Source organism: Cornus florida, unplaced genomic scaffold (genome assembly GCF_030987335.1).
Source record: "Cornus florida cultivar Cherokee Brave unplaced genomic scaffold, ASM3098733v1 CherokeeBrave_3.0.0_Hap2_Chr09, whole genome shotgun sequence".
NCBI classification, from domain to species: Eukaryota; Viridiplantae; Streptophyta; class Magnoliopsida; order Cornales; family Cornaceae; genus Cornus; species Cornus florida.
This window is the reverse complement of record NW_026775579.1, coordinates 28,004,518-28,020,603: the sequence shown is the minus strand read 5'-3', so window position 1 is coordinate 28,020,603 and position 16,086 is coordinate 28,004,518.

Below are 16,086 nucleotides of genomic sequence, written 5' to 3'. Positions count from 1 at the left end.
CCAAAACATGTTATCATGAAGCATATAAACACGTAAAATAAAGTAACAAAAACGTGATATGCACCCAAAACTCATCGTCCAAGGTATTCAAACCTAGGAGCTCTGATACCACCTGTAACGGCCCTGGTTTTTCAAATCAGTGCGTCCTGTGATAAACCGAAAATTGACCCGATAATGGATTCGAATGCGGAAGTGAAAACTAAAAATAAGACTCTAAGAAGTCAAAGTGACCTTCCATGAGGTCGTGGAACTCAATGAGAATTGACGCGGAAGCAAAAGATCACAAAAAAAAAAAAAAAAAAAAAAAATTAAGGCCCTTAGGGGCAACATAGTCATTTCAAAAACTATTGATTCGGGTGCCATCAAGTACACCATTGGAAATACAATGAAAAACTAATCAAGATGGACTCAAGAATCACATGATTTGGAGTCCAGATGAAGGAAAAACGGCGAAACAAAAAAATAATAGACATACAAAGAAAAAAGGGTAAACTGGTAATTATCTAGGAAGATCCAGGTACAACTGACTACACCGTTAGAAAGACAACAAAAAAATAGTCAAGTTCAAAAATTTTTTTACTCGATTTGGAGTCCGGACGAGGGAGAAAGGTCAAAAACAAAAAGCGGGTCATGACAGTTACAGTGCTGCCGACCCACTACTGCTGCAACTGAGAGTAAAAATGGGCATCTAAACAGACTTTTTTTGAAAAATTCAAACAAGAAACCCCCCCTAAAATCAAGTTGTCTACCTGGAAAAGTAGATGGCAACAAAAAAAAAAATGCATTGTAAAATGCCTAGAATGCCCCCAAGAAAATCAGGTCAAGAGGGTAAAAATCCTTCCGAGCTGCTGCCCAAAGAAAGGAAATGGGGTTTCGGGAGGTTTTTAAATTGCCTAAATTGAAAATACAATCTTAAAATATACCCATAAGACCCTCGAAAGTTTTGGATCGGTCGTCACACTTTTCAAAAAAAAAGTCGATGAATAGTACCAAGTACACTTGTATTAAAAATCAGCAAAAACTTGGCAGTAAGGATTTTTCCCGAAAAAATGGGTTTTTAAGGGCCAAGATGACGTTTTCTGGAAAAACGCAAAGATGAAACCCCCTCCAAAATCGAGTTTTCAACCCAACATAGTGGGCAAAAATGAAAAAAAAACACATTGTGAAATACCTGAAATGCCCCCGGAACAGAATAGGGTAAAAACTTAAAAAAATGCAACCTTAAGTTTTTGTTTCATCAAGAAGGGTATTGTGTGCCAAAATGAACATGCAAGCATACATAATATGATAAAGTAGACATACTACAATAGCCTACAGCCTCATGGCATGTTGTATGTAAAATATGACCCTTTGATGCATGAAATCTCCTAATTTCTATAAGCAACAATGAAGTTAAAAATGTGCATACATATCACATAAATATCTTTGGCCCTTGGCCTTATTACATACAAGTCAAATACATTGCATAGAGTGTATGTATATACACATTACATAAATGGAATCAAATACATACATTTTGACAAATAAGGCTACAAGTGGCATTTTAAGCCAACCTTTACAAGAATTAAAACCTTCAAATCTATAATCATCCAAGCAATGATGAATATCACGAACCAAATCTTCGTACCTGAACAAAACCCCCAGTAACTGCAGGGTGAGTAAACAAGTTTACTCGTAGGGAATGAGCATGCATAGACTCGATTTTTTCAAAGATTTTTACATTTACTTTGAAACAATTTAAAAAGATCATGCCACCTAACGTCTATGTTAAAGTGAGACTGAGGGAGCATCCTAAGCTACCTTAAATCATTCCTAGCATAAATCATGTCATATATGCAATTCAAACAACTTAGAAGCATGTTAAACAAAACAACAAGATATAGATTCTCAAAGTAAACATCTTGAAACTTAAAACAGGAAATCAAATAAGGAATAACAAGTTACAACATCATCTAGTTATCAACTTGCAATGAAGAACGAAATCAAACAAAGTGGATACTTGAACGTCACACCGGATCAGACCGACACCATAGTTACTTTAGGGTTACTAGCCCACGGGTAACCTCCCTATGTGCGCACTAGACTTGTAGAGGGACAATCCCCCGTACTAGATCCATGTCCTAGCCTTAGTCAAATAACGACATTCCCAAGTTTCTAAAATCAACAAGTTGTGCAACAACATATATATCAACACATATATACAAGATAATCAACTATCTACCATGCACAACCAAATTTGGAAACATATACAATACATTCTCTAAGTCCACAACTACTTTGGCATGAAAGATGTCGAATACAAATTGTGCAACTCATTACACAAGACAATGATATATTCAATAAGGAAAACATATTCTCATGAATATAAATATAACAACTATGTTATCCAATGCTCAAAATGTAACCAAGTGAATATACAACAAGTCCAACTCCATGATTTAAACATAGAAACAACTTCCAAAACACAATTAAATCCATGGAGCAATTAAATAGAATTTAATTAAATAAAAATAATTAAATTCTCTAGATTCCAAATCAATTCTAAATGGCTTCAAATTAATACATGTCAAAGATCGTATTGTGGTCATTACATATATCATATCAATACTTTAATTTAAGCCATGCGTAGAAAAACATAATTTAATTAACTACAAATAATTAAATTCTCTAGATTTCAACATTCATCCAAATCTTCCAAATTTAATATATGTTAAACAACATGTCAAGATAATCACTAATATCAACTCAAAAGTTTAATTACATCATTGGAATAGTTGAATCGAATTTTATTAAATAATAATCATCAAATCTCTAGATTTTAAGACATCTTCAAATCTTTCCAATTTAATATATAACAAAGATTAAATCATGATAATCACTAATATCAAGTCAAAACTTAATTACATCAATGGAGTAATTAAATAGAATTTAATTACATAAAATTTAAATAAATCTCTAGATTTCAAAACAACTCTAAAATTTCTTAAATTAATATATAACATAGATTAAGACAAGGCCTAATCAAATATCAAGTCCTTAATTAATTCTCATCATATACAATCATGTGAATTAATTTTTAACTAATGAATAATTAAATTAAATCTTAGATTTCATACAAAACATAGTATACACATAAAAAAAAAAAAAAAATTAATAATAATAAATCATTCCCTACCTCACTATAGAAGTGTCTCTCTAGAATCCAAGACAAATCAACACAAAATGGTAAACCCTTCAAGGGTTGTGTAGAGGAGGATGAGGGGAACAAAAAGTATTCCAAACTTTATGGTCTAAGGTGAGTGGAAGGGCCTCAAAAATCACTTTCAAAGCTTAGGCATCAAGCTTCTCTAATGGTGGCTAGGTTTTGTGGTGAGGAAGATGATGATACAATATGATAAAGTGTGAGTGGAGGAAATAGAGATCCTCCACTCACTATGTGATCCTACACCATAGTCAACGCACACAAGTCTTGGTCAATTGCACAAAAACCCTTCTTTAAAACCATAATCCCAAAGTGGCCAAAAAATAATTGCAAGACTTAATTTGGAGCATACACTTGTCACTCATCAAGACCAACAAGTGGTCCAATCCTAGGCCAACAAATGGGTAAATCTCCACCCGCCATGTGTCAAGAGGTTAAGCTTCCAAGTGGTTCCACCAAAATGTCAACAAGTGGCACTATGAGAATGTGACACTTGTCACATTTTCTCGTAAATTGTAAAAATGTCCTTTTTAAAAATATCCTCCAAATTAAATTGCAAAATGGTCCTTAAGACGAAAAATAATTACTTTGCATAATTACACTAAAATCCCAAAAGTTTAAGAAAATTACCAAAAGTTATGCATCCATACCCTTTACAAGAAAAGTAAACATTTAACATGCTTTTATACAAAAGTAAAAATGTAGATATCATAGAAATTAAATATCATGGATGCATGCAAAGCCAGGGTCAAATCCGAGGGCAAAAAGTGAGGTTATGCAACGAAAAAGGAAACCGGGAAAAGACAAAAAGTGAATAGTGACGAAAAATGAAAAATGTGGAAATGACTCGGTCCTTAAAGGAAGTTGCCAATCCCAAGAAAAGAGTCTCAAAAACCATTTTCAAGCACTCGATATGACACTAAGTGATGGGAAACCAAACACAGAAGAGAAAAGACAACGGAAAAAATTTATTCGTAAAATTTGAGCAAAAAGAAAAGGAATGAATATGACCGAGTCATTACAACTCCCATATAGTCCCTTCACGATTGGAGTCCTCAGAAAGGGTTAGATTAGGATCGGTTGACTTACTTCCATAAAGGAAGGTAAGGTCTTTGGTTTTGGTAGCACTCATTTCGACGGTTGATGGAATCGATGGAATGTGAGGTGTGAGTCATATGCCGAGAAGATGATGAAGAGAGTTGGTATGAGAGTGTGTTTTGGGATAAGTTTCCGTGTTATCTAAAGATTATATGATTAGTGGAAAGAAACTGAGATCGTTTTGGGGAATAGTTTGTGATAATTGATTTGGATCCTGAGGCTTTATACGTGAAAGCTTCTTATAGAGATATTTAAAAGGATAAAAGTTGAATAAGATGATGATATAGAGTTCAGTTTTCCTTGCTTTGGGTTCCTCAGAATGGATTGGAGAGTTTATGCATGTAGTTGGTAATTGTGATGTTATGTAGCTCATAGTGGACCTATGATCAATGTGTTGTTGGGATTCTGTAATACCCCTAATTTTAAAAAATGATAGTCTCAGTATTTTCTTTTATGATTTTTGTGCATTTCTAAATTTATTACTTGATTATTCTTTTAGGGTTTTATTACTTGATTATTCTTTTAGGGTTTTATGCTTTTTAAAATTTATTACTGGTTATTTGTCTATTTGTTTAATTGTTAATTGTTGACTTGTTTAAATTGAGTTACTTGTTTATTTGATATTATATGCTTATGTAGCTGTTAGTTGTTATTTAAATATTTAAATTAAATGTTTAGTTCTGTTTTTATTTTAATGGAGTTGGGCTTGAACAATAGCAACGGACTAACCGTTTAGGTCGCATGGACTACTTGTAATGTGACCTCGCGTGTGTATAAAATAATGCACAACACTTTAGGTTTAGAAATAATGTCAAATGGGCATCATATTTTATAATTTATAAACCACTAAACACTTATACTATGGAGTATGAAGTGAGCAGGGATCGTCCCAGGAAATCTAAACAATTATAGGTTTTTAGAACTGAATGCTACTTTAGTGCTTATGTGATTGCTGAAAAGGGTTTTGTTTTGTGATTAGAACTAATTTAACTTAAGTGACTGCAATAAAATAATGGAGTTTAAAATATTGGAAAGAGACTTAGGGTGTAGGATTCGCTACTAAGCACATTCCCTAACTCACTAACTTTCAACTAATTGGAGAAATAAAATGTGTAATCTAAATGTGGCTAACAATTGCAATGAAAAGTATGAAGCATCAATTTAAAGCTTGAATCATTTACCTAATGACAATTAACTAAGTGTAAATCAATTCACTAATTCAAACCATGGTCCATCAATTCAATTAGCAATTTTAACCCACATTAATCTAGAGAATAATGTAAATTGTGGCAACAAGTATGGAAATCAAACACAAGCATGGATTGTCTACTTACCTAAAAACAAAAGTGCAATTAAACTAATTAAGCATGAAATTAAATAAATTCAACAAGAATTTAACCTAATTAAATTAACTGTGTAGTACAATCCATCTAGTAGAAGCAAATTCCATCAAATCAAAGCACAATTACATCTAATTAACACCATGCATAGCCATCATAAGAATCAATTAACAAAGAATTCAAGTGTAGAACTTGATTACCAATCAAACTCACATAAGAATAGATAATCAAATAAAGGAATTAAATTATATTATTCAAGACTATGCATCAATTATACAATTAAATCCCAAAAAAGTAAAAAGAGAGAGAAAATAGATTACATGCTTAGGATTTATCCAACCCTAAGTAGAAGAATCAACCGATCATGATTGACGGATTCGAAGACGGAATAATCTCCATCATCTGCTTCATTATCTCTAAGCTTTTTCTTACAAACCCTAGCCCATTTTTTGTTTCTCCTCTTTCGCATGTTTTCCAAAGAGAGATATATCGATTACAGAAATAAAAATTTTTCTAAAAATAAAAAACTAACTATTAAAATAATGAAAAACTAACCTTAAACAAATGGTTGACTGGGCCCTTGAGTGACAAACCCTATTAGAGCCCATGAGTTACAGAAATAAGCCAAAAAACTAAAATCTTGTAGCCTTAAAATAGGTCAAACCGGTAACTGAAAACTGTTACCAGGAGCTTGGCATCCGGACGTAGCTTTTGGCATCTGGACGCAGGGTGCTAGAGACTCGCGTCCGGACGCAAAGTGCTAGAGACTCTGCTGCATTTTTCTACTTCTTTCTGAATTTTATCCCGATGCTCTAACTTGACTCCAAAACTCCATAATGGACCGTTCTTAGCTTATTTAAACTTTATTGCCCTGAAATATATATAAACATAAATTAGTACTAAAACATGAAATTAAGATAGATGCAAAGACTGAAATACCCTAGCTTAGGTGCTGAAATGTGTAACATTTAAGCACTTATCATGCCCCCAAACTTTAATATTGCTAGTCCCTAGCAATGAACTACAGTATGAAAATGAAACAAACATATATACAATTATAAACTAATAAAGCAAATAAAGATAACACCACTTTTGCAGGGAACACGGTTGCATTTTGCATATGCAACAAGACTTTTAAACCCCTAGGTTACCCCTAGTGGACGAGTGAAGTCTTGTGAGGGTTTCCAGAAATGGTACCCACAAACATCAACAGCTCTTTCTTACTTGAGAAACAACGACACATATTAAACAAGTGTTGAAAATAGACTACTTCAAGTATGCAAATTTCTGCCATTTCTAAGCTATTCTCAATATTTTAACATCATATAAGCAAGAATGGTCCTCCACACATCAAACAATTAATCATACAAATTGAATCAATTCTATCATTCTTTTTGAGTGAACCGGTATCAAAATGTGTTGTTATCCTAACAAATCAAAGTAATGGCATGGCCTTACCTCAAACTAGCATACAGATATAGTACCAATTCTCAAGACATTAAATAACCCTTGTTATTCAATCAAACATTCTTTTTTTTTTTTTCTTTTTTTTTAAAAAATATGTATGACCATGTGTAATGTCCAAGCTCCTTAAGCTCTCTAATCACCCCATGTAACAAGCGTTGAGCCAACGACTCCCAAACCAGATGGTCTTAGGGCGTTAAGTGTAAAGACACTCCTAAGGGTGTAATGACTCGGAATGGCTAGGCTACGAACTCAAACTAATCATACATCCTACATTCTTTCCTTGTCTTCATTTTTAATTAGTTGACATGTTCAAAGAATGCAGTTTTTTTTTTTTTTTTTATTTTTATTTTTGTTCCTCACCTTTGGTGAATGCTTTTATTTATTTTCTTTGCAAGGTCATTTTATCAAGAATGAAAGCTTTCAAAGCATACTAGCTCAATTGGGATAAACCAAGACAACAATCAACTAAGCATGTACCCCACAAATTGAATGCTAGTGTGCACAAGTGTGAGTGTAGAATTCTAGAATCAACTCTCAAAGCATTTTCAACGAACAAGATGATGTGTACCACAAGAGCAAACATGATATCAAAAATTAAAATTTACCGCTAAATGGCATCTTAGAGCATACAAGAAGTATTAGACTCTAACAATTTGTTTTTCGAAGGCACTATGCTTCAAAAATTCGAAATCATTGCCAAACACATCTCAAATCACATCATGCATTTAAAGCTCAACTTTAAATATAATAAATCATGATGACCTTACCCCCAAACTTAAACTGTACATTGTCCTTAATGCGCAATAGAACAATGAAAGAGATGGAAATAGTATACCGTGATAGCAAAAGACATGAAGTCCTGTAATTATCCATTAGGAAAGATGTCTCCCCCAAACTTGGATGTAAAAACTCACTGGAATAGCCATACTAGCAACTCACATCAAATATCAACATGGGATAAGAATCATACATTCCAAAACAATATATGACAAGATCTAAGATCAAACCCTTTGTAAAGTTGAAACGTGCAGAACTATGTAGAAGGGCACAATGGAATTTTTTTTTATTTTTTATTTTTATTTTTTAAATATGCAAAGGAAAAGACAATTTTATATACAACTTACAAAAAGAAAAATTAAATGGCTAAGTTTAACGCCTCTGGTAAGACGGAATGCTACTTTGAGAAATTTTTTTTATTTTATTGTATTTTGAATTTATGAATGCATAAATGTACAAACGAAAAAGAAAATAATAATAATAATAATAATAAAATGCAAATTAACATGTAACGAAGGAGGAACTCGATACAACTAATGTTTAACGCCGCTAGAAAGACATGAAATGCTCTCAATCTTCAAAGTAAATGGGATCCACTTAGAGGGCAGATTCCACATTTCTTTGAAGAGTTTGTCCATCAATGAATGGTTTAAGCCTTTGACCACTAACTTTGAAAGTCCCTTCATCTTTTAAATTTTGAAGTTCAACCGCCCCATGAGGTAAGATAGAGATGATTAGATAAGGGCCTTCCTATTTGGTTCGAAGCTTTCCAGGAAAAAAATTTGAGTCTAGAGTTGAAAAGCCATGTTTTTTGCCCAGGCTTAAAGGACTTTTTCACAATATGTTTATCATGAAATGCTTTAGTCCTTGCGTTGTAAGTTTTTGAACTATCATAGGCATAATTTCTCAATTCCTCTAGCTCATTAAGTTGGAGCAAACGGTCATTTCCAGCCTTATCAAGATCAAAGTTGAGCCTTTTTATTGCCCAAAGTGCTTTGTGTTCTAGCTCAACCGGAAGATGACAAGGCTTCCCATAAACAAGTCTATATGGAGACATGCCTATTGGAGTCTTGTAAGCCATCCGATAAGCCCACAAAGCATCATTCAATTTTCTTGACCAATCTTTTCGGGTCGGATTGACAGTTTTCTCAAGAATATACTTGATTTCCCTATTTGACACCTCGACTTGCCCACTTGTTTGGGGATGGTAGGGAGTGGCCACTTTATGTGTGATAGAGTATTTCAAAAATAGTTGTTTCAAGAATTGATTACAGAAATATTTTCCTCCATCACTTATCATGGCCTTTGGCATACCAAAACGAGTAAAAATATTTGATTTAACGAATGTAATTACCACAGAGTGGTCATTCGTTTTGGTAGCAGAAGCCTCAACCCATTTTGACACATAATCAACAGCAACGAGAATGTATTGAAAGCCATAAGACATTAGGAATGGTCCCATAAAATCTATGCCCCATACATCAAAGATTTCAACTACGAAGACTGAAGTTAAGGGCATCATGTCTCTCTTTGACATTGATCCCAACTTTTGGCACCGAACACATACCTTACAAAAGTTATAGGCATCTCGGTGGATAGTGGTCCAGAAGAGCCCACTTTGAAGAACCTCCAAAGCGGTCTTTTTCCACTAAAATGCCCACCACAAGCAAGTATGTGACAAAACACAAGGACGCTCAGAACTTCACTTTCCGGCACACATCTCCTTATGATTTGATTTGGGCAATAACGAAATAGAATAAGATCTTCCCAATAGTATTTCTAGATGTTAGCAAAGAATCGGTCCTTTTCTTGTTTTAACCAATTAATGGGAAGTTTGTCAGTTGCAAGATAGTTAACAATGTCAGCAAACCAAGGCAATGTCCCATTTGATATTTGAAAGAGTTGTTCATCCAGAAATGATTCATGAATTTCAAGATTTGGAAAAGATTCAACCATTAATCTAGACAGATGATTGGCAATGACATCGTCGGGGCCCTTTTTATCCTTGATTTCAAAGTCAAATTCTTGAAGAAGTAGGATCCATCTTATCAAGCGAGGTTTGATTTCCTTTTTCATTAAAAGATGCCTAAGAGTGGCATGATCGGAATGTAACGACCCACTCCACCAAATGGTATCAGAGCCTGACCCAGCTGGAAGTGTGCCGATAGGGACGTCGAGCCTCCAAGGGGGTGGATTGTGATGACTTTGTGGGCGGGTGTGCCGTGGGCGGGTGCGAGAGACACTATCAGGCTACCACACTGGCGAGCTACGGGTGCAGAGTCCACATCGCCTGGGTAGATGAAAGGTGAAGTGCTTATATGTAAGTGTGTCATCTCCAATTGGTATGAGCCCTTTTGGGGTGAAGGCCAAGAGTAAAACCTTATTGAAGGCACAATGGAAGCATTTAAAAATTTTTAGGATCAAATCCACGTGATTTTTCATCAATCAAGAAATACTATGAAGGGATCTCATACATTTTTGATGATTGATTAATCGTCAACGCTCCGAGAAAACCAGTGAATTTGATTGCTCCTCTTTTTCCCTTGAACACCAATGAGTCTTCACCTCTATGACCCCAATGTAGGTTTGTAAAACCCTAACCTTTTCTCTCACTCTCTTTTTTCTGGATAGTGTACGATCCAATATTTTGTATCGATATCTCACAGAATATATGATTGAGAGAATCGGTTAAAAAAGTCTGGGCCTAGAGATGAGGATCCAAGAGGGCTTCCTTATCCTAGCTCCAATTGGATAGATAAAGTTATCTCATAGCTCTATCCTATCCAATTAATTACAATAAGCACCACAATAGTATTGTAATTGCACTCTAGGATTTAGAAATTACAATAAGGCCCTATCTACTAAATAATTACATATAAGCCATTCCAGTACCGAATATCCATAAGTAGCCCTAGGAAAATAAATACTATCCCACCTAAGGCTTACTTATATTTTATATTCCTTGAGTAACCAATTTAATCATTATGATCATTGAATTTCTTTTATAAAAGAATTTTTTTTTTAAATAAATATTTTTCTAAATAAATAATAAAAAAATAATTTAGTAAATATTTTACTAAAATGCCCTGGCCAGGTTCCAGTGATCAAACTTATTAAATTGCATCAAGGGGATATTCTAACTCTTATAGAGTATGGATTCCATGTTGAGCATTTGTGTTCTCAGAGCTCTAATATTAGTCACCCAAGATACCATGGTATTGACCTTAAAAGATCTCACATGTTGGTAAGTCAAAGTGACCAATATTGAAACTTGAGTCCACTAAACCTCTCAGGATTTAGAGCTTAATGTATCTAGTAGATAAGAAACACACCAAAATAATAATAGTAATTTGTATGGTGTGATTTTATGGTGATCCAGTTCAGTGTACTCCAAGCACACTAACACACTGCCTTGAGTCAACTACCCCAATGGTCGAGACAAACCATCTTATCTTATAGAGGTCAAGTGTGTTACAGTCTTATAGATAAAAGTGCTCAACTTTTATAACTAACTGCGAACAATGCCAAGGTGCAAGAAATCGGTGAACCCAATTCTCCTGCGTGTAAATCTCATTTACACACTTAAGTCACCTATAATGCAACTTGAGGACAATAATGCATCTCATGCAAAAATATGTAAAGCCCAATGCATGAATATCACATTTATAAATAAAATATCGAATTAATAATAATTAATTGGCTTGTAGGGCATATAATCCCAACACGGAAAGCACAATGACCTTGGATCCTAAGAGATATCACCGAAATTTATCAAGGGCATATACTACGGCAAGTAATTCTTTCTCAATGGTAGAATAGTTCAATTGGGCACCTGAGAAAGTCTTACTCGCATAGTATATAGCATATGGTAGCTTACTTACCCTTTGCCCCAAAACATCACCCATTGCGAAGTCGGAAGCATCACACATTATCTCAAATGGTAATGACCAATTTGGAGGTTGCATGATGGGAGCAGATGATAGAATAGTGCGAAGTTAATGAAAAGCATTTAGGCATGCTTTATCAAAGACAAATGGTGTCTCCTTGGCAAGAAAATTGCACAAGGGTCTAGCAATTTTGCTAAAGTCTTTGATGAATCGGCGATAAAAACCTGCATGACCTAGAAATGAACGGATTTCTCTCACCGTAGTAGGTGGAGACAATTCGGAGATTAGCTCAACTTTTGCTTTATCAACTTTTATTCCTCTTTTAGAAATGACATGTCCAAGCATGATTCATTCTTGAACCATGAAATGGCTCTTTTCCCAACTTAACGTAAGATTAGTCTCACGACATCTTTGAAGCACTTTTTTGAGATTTTAGAGACACGAATCAAATGAAGACCCAAAAACTAAGAAGTCATCCATGAAGACTTCTAAATATTTCTCCACCATGTCCAAAAAAATTGACATCATACACCTTTGGAAAGTGGCAGGAGCATTGCACAATCCAAAAGGTATCCGTCGATAAGCAAATGTACCAAAAGGACATGTGAATGTGGTCTTTTCTTGATCCAATGGATCTAGGGCCATTTGATTATATCCCGAGTAACCATCTAGGAAGCAATAATATTGTTGCCCAGCCAATCTTTCTAAGATTTGGTCAATGAAGGGCAATGTAAAATGGTCCTTCCTAGTGGCGGAATTTAGCTTCCGGTAATCTATGCAAACATGCCATGAAGTGGCGGTACGTTTCAAGATAAGATCACCCTTAGCATTTTCAACAACTATGATTCCCGGTTGTTTGGGAACCACTTAAGTTGGATAAACCCACTTGGAATTAGAGATAGGATAAATGATTCCTGCATCTAGAAGTTTCACAACTTCCTTTTTGACAACTTCCTTCATATTTGGGTTCAATCTCCTTTGAGCATCCCTAAATGGCTTTTCATCCTCTTCCATGTGTATGCGATGCATACAAATAGAATGGTCAACACCTTTTAGGTCAGCCACACTCTATCCAATGGCTTCTTTGTTAGCTTTAACAAGCCCAAAAGATCATTCTCTTGGTCATTTTCAAGATTTGATGCAATGATGACCGGAAGAGTCTCTTTTGGGCCTAAGAAGGCGTATTTGAGATTGGATGGAAGAGGCTTAAGCTCAAGAATAGGAGAAGAGATAAGAGAAAGAACTGGTGGAGTACTAGAGAGTGAAGGAAGATGTTCTTTCTTGCTTTTCCAAGGTAGGAAATCCAAAGTGGCCATAGAGTCTATCAAAGCATTCACCTCACTTATGGATCCTTCTGTATCAAAACCACAACTTTCAAACATTTCACAAAGGCACGCCTCAAGAGGGTCCTTATAGAGAATAGCGGGAAGAGTCTCCTCTATGGTTTCATCCTAAACATCCACTAGGAAATACTCGTCTTCATCTGTGGGATGTTGACTCGCATTGAAAACATTAAGTTTAACCATCATGTTGCGAAAAGAGATGTCCATAATGCCGGATCTACAATTAATGGTGGCATTGGTAGTGGCAAGAAATGGTTTACCTAGGATGACTGGAATGTGATTGGTAAGATTAGGGACTAGCTCAGTATCAAGTAGCACAAAATCAACCAAGAAATAAAATTTATCAACCTTAATTAAGATGTCCTCAATAATTCCCCTCGGTTTTTTAATTGATCTATCGGCTAGTTGGATCACTATCGATGTTGGTTTTAAGTCCCCTAATCCTAATTGCAAGTAAACAAAGTATGGAATAAGATTGATACTTGCACTTAAATCAAGTAGAGCTCTACGAACCTCTTGGTTTCCAATAACACAAGAAATGGTTGGAGCACCCGGATCCTTGAAGTTATAAAGAGTATTATGAAGAAGAATGGAACTCACTTGTTCAGTTAAAAGCACTTTCTTAAGGTCTTTTCCTTTACTCTTTATCTTTTGGGTGCACAAGTCCTTCAAGAACTTTGCATATGGTGGAATTTGCCTAATTACATCTAGAAAAGGAAGATTAATTTTTACTTATTTAAACACTTCCATCATGTCATGAATTTTTCCTTCTTGTCTCCCAAATGATGAAGTCTCTTTAAATGCTTGAGGAAATGGAGTTTTTGGCTCACATGGCTTCTCTAATTGGGGAGATGATGATGAAGATGATGGAAAGTCATTTTTGGAACCACTAGCATCTAAAGAAGTAGGAATAAGATTTGGAATGGGACGGATGCAACCACTTGGTTGTGTCAGTTCATTATCCTCCTTAGGTACCTTACCTTATTGTCCACTTTCCTACCACTCCTCAAAGTAGTAATTGCTTGAACTTGCTCATTTCCAGAAAATCTTGATGAAGGACTTGCTTGTGCCATAAATTACCCTTTAGGATTGGTCTCAGTTTGACTAGGCAACTTTCCTTTCTTTCTCACATTTAAAGAATTAGCTATTTGCCCAATTTGAGCTTCAAGCTTTGTAATTGATTGAGAGTGAGAATGAAACAATTGATTATCCTTTCAAAGACCACCTAAGACTTCGAAGACCTTGTCCTCAAAAGCAGGACTCTGGGAAGGTGCTTGATTTGGATTAGAGTAAGATTGAGAATTTGATACTTATGGATGGGAGTATTGATTCACATTCTAAGGATAGAATGAAGGATAGTAACCTTGAGAATTCTGATTTTGATTTTGGAGATGTGGGGGAACATACTTTGCTTGGTAACCTTGAGTTTGAGGAGGGTTCGCACCGTCTCCTTGATTTCTCCATGCAAAGTTTGGATGATTTTTCCACCTCGGATTGTAAGTATTGGAATAAGGGTTGTTCCCTTGATGAATGAAAGCTGCATTTGTTTGTTCTTGAGACCCACTTGGTATGATTTGTCCAAGAGGGCAATTCGAAGTATGGTGAGTGTAACTAGAGCAAGTCATGCACATTTCATTGGAAGGATGGGAATAAGATTGAATTGCCGGACCTTGATTTAAAAGGAATTTATCAAATCTTTGAGTAAGATTTTTGACCTCGGCGGTAATTTCCATGGAAGTGTCTATTTAACATAGAGCTTTCTTTCCTCTCACACTTGCTAGGCGACCACCCCTAGAAAATGAAGACCTATGCATTGAGTTTTCACTCATTTTTTCAAAAAGATGCTAAATTTCATCTTCATTTCTTTCTATGTAGCTTCTGCCACAAGAAGCATTAACAATGCCCTTATTAGCATCGGATAAACTTGAAAAGAAACATTGAACTAATTGCCACTTAGGAATGTCATGATGTGGACACATCCGTAGCAAGTCATTCAAACGTTTCTATGCTACATGAAGGGGTTTTCCTTCTTCTTGTTTAAATTCACGAATAGAAGTTCTCATTGAATATGTTCGACTTGTGAGGTAATAATTTTTTAGGAACTCTTGTTGCAATTGTGCCTAAGAGGTGATTGTATTTGGCCCCAAGTTGTTAGACCAATATTTACCTTTATCCCGAAGAGTGAAAGGGAAAAGCTTCATTTTAAGGACTTCTTCCTGAACATCCATGATTTTCACGATGGAACAAACTTCTAAGAACTCATCTAAATGTTTATAAGGCTCTTTATTGCTTAACCTATAGAAAAGGGGGCACATATTAATGGTGGAAACCTTAATCTCATAATGATGAGCATGAAAATTTGGCAAATGAATGCAAGTGGGTGCATTATAGTGATTTGGAGTGTAACGATCCCTAAGGACTATTGGAGGATTGAAAGGAGGATATGCCATTTGACTTTGATGAGGATATGCCATTTGACCTTGTTGAGGGTATGCCATTTGAACATATTAATGTTGTTGTTCACCAATTGGGGGAACAACATTTGGCCTTGGCATCCCTAGATTAGGTTGTTGCACAACAGGATTGACTAGTTATGGCATTCCCAAGGGTGGATGCACACCTTGAGGATCCACAATATGAACTTGTGGTGGGTGATGCACACCTTTATGATCCACATGACCAAGATCTTCAATGGGATCTACAATTGGATCTATTGAGTCTTCCATTAAAGGTGATGAAAGATCAAAAGTTGGAAGATTAGGATGACTATCCCTAGTCCTACCTCTTAAACGCCGAAGGAAAACTTTGAGATTTTGATTTATAGGAGGAAGAGGATGATTAAGTGATCTATGACCATGCATGCACTAGAATAAGTCAACACACCAACACTTCAATTTTTCAACCTTCACATATGATGTTCCCAAACTCCTCAATAATATGAATGCAGTTAAAACAAATAAATGCCTCCACAC